This window comes from Anopheles ziemanni (assembly GCF_943734765.1).
Source record: "Anopheles ziemanni chromosome X unlocalized genomic scaffold, idAnoZiCoDA_A2_x.2 X_unloc_82, whole genome shotgun sequence".
Taxonomy (NCBI): domain Eukaryota; kingdom Metazoa; phylum Arthropoda; class Insecta; order Diptera; family Culicidae; genus Anopheles; species Anopheles ziemanni.
This window is the reverse complement of record NW_026689853.1, coordinates 102,615-105,000: the sequence shown is the minus strand read 5'-3', so window position 1 is coordinate 105,000 and position 2,386 is coordinate 102,615.

Here is a 2,386-nt window from a genome sequence, read left to right as displayed (position 1 = left end):
GTTCGCAAGGACTTGGAGTGCCGGGACGGGTTGGCGGATCCAACACTCTGGGTACCTCCGGGTACTTGGGGTTGGTTGAGGACTTGGTGAACAAACACTTGTTGTACACTCTCCGGATGTACTTCGGGTGTCACCTGTTGTCCGAGGCCACTTGCATGGTAGCAAGCGTTGTGATACAATGGCCCTACCGGGCAAACACTTTGGGTTCGCAAGGACTTGGAGTGCCGGGACGGGTTTGCGGATCCAACACTCTGGGTACCTCCGGGTACTTGGGGTTGGTTGAGGACTTGGTGAACAAACACTTGATATACACTCTTCGGATGTACTTCGGGTATCGCCTGTTGTCCGAGACCACTTGCATGGTTAGCAAGCGTTGTGGTCTAATGGCCCTACCGGGCAAACACTTTGGGTTCGCGAGGACTTAGAGTGCTGGTAGTGGTTGGCGGACCCAACACTCTGGGTACCTCCGGGTACTTGGGGTTGGTTGAGGACTTGGTGAACAAACACTTGTTGTACACTCTCCGGATGTACTTCGGGTGTCACCTGTTGTCCGAGACCACTTGCATGGTTAGCAAGCGTTGTGGTCTAATGGCCCTACCGGGCAAACACTTTGGGTTCGCGAGGACTTAGAGTGCTGGTAGTGGTTGGTGGACCCAACACTCTGGGTACCTCCGGGTACTTGGGGTTGGTTGAGAACTTGGTGAAGATACCCCTGTCACCTTGTTCGAGGCCACTTGCATGGTCGCAAGCGTTGTGATACAATGGCCCTACCGGGCAAACACTTTGGGTTCGCAAGGACTTGGAGTGCTGGTAGTGGTTGGCGGGTCCAACACTCTGGGTACCTCCGGGTACTTGGGGTTGGTTGAGGACTTGGTGAACAAACACTTGATATACACTCTTCGGATGTACTTCGGGTATCGCCTGTTGTCCGAGACCACTTGCATGGTCAACGGTTGAGGTGGTGATGGCGGGTCGGTGCTGTAGGGTGCCGGCCTGTTGGCTGCCTTGGCCGGGTTGGTTGGTTAACACTTGATTGAGCTTGCACCCGAGGGTAATGGCACTTGAAGGTGGGTACCGGCCGGCTGACCTGGTGTGATGGTTGGTTGGTGAACACTTGGCGGTACTTGCACTTGGCTGTGCTTGGACTTGAAGGTGGGATCCGGCTGGCCTAGGCCATTGGTGGTTGGTTGGTGGGTTAGCCCTTAGCTGGGCTGGCTGGCTGGCTGGCCATCGGTGGTGTGGTGTGGTGTGGTGTGTGGAGTCGAGCATCGCGCGCCGTTGCCTTCTTCGGAGTGTTGTGGGTACGCAAGTGCTTGCAGTGCAAAGAGGTTGGTGATGGAGTGACATTGCCTTCACCATGGAGTTGCGGGTACTTAGGTACTTGCAAGGAGATGGTGGTATGGTGGTGTTGCGTGTGTGGTGTTCGATTAGAAAGATATAATTTCTAAGTCCGGATTAGTGCTGTCAGTGGGGCCCCCGCTAACAGGTCCTGCACGGCCACCGTGGGGCTTGACTTGGCGCTATTCCGGACTTGGGGCGATCACGATGTCCCCGTGCGGGACTTAGAAGATGGAAGAACACAAGTACCCTTATCCCATGACTTGTGAGCGATTGGCATACGTTACCACATGAAGAGAAAAATTGGCTAAGTCCCGGATCCATATTATATGAACAGAATAATCGGCTAAGTCCCGGATCCATATTATATGAAGAGAAATATCGGCTAAGTCCAGGATCCATATTATATGAAACGAAAAATCGGCTAAGTCCCGGATCCATATTATATGAAGAGAAAAATCGGCTAAGTCCAGGATCCATATATTATAACCTAATAATCGGCTAAGTCCAGGATCCATATATAATAACCTAATAATCGGCTAAGTCCAGGATCCATATTATATGAAGAGAAAAATCGGCTAAGTCCAGGATCCATATATGATAACCTAATAATCGGCTAAGTCCAGGATCCATATTATATGAAGAGAAAAATCGGCTAAGTCCAGGATCCATATATAATAACCTAATAATCGGCTAAGTCCAGGATCCATATAACATGAAGAGAAAAATCGGCTAAGTCCCAGATTGGGTCTGTCAGAAATACACTTCCAAGTTACCACACAAGCAAGCAAGATGGCCTAGTGATGGATCCATATGATATGAAGAGAAAAATCGGCTAAGTCCAGGATCCATATAATATGAAGAGAAAAATCGGCTAAGTCCCAGATTGGGTCTGTCAGAAATACACTTCCAAGTTACCACACAAGCAAGCAAGATGGCCTAGTGATGGATCCATATGATATGAAGAGAAAAATCGGCTAAGTCCAGGATCCATATAATATGAAGAAAAAAATCGGCTAAGTCCCAGATTGGGTCTGTCAGAAATACA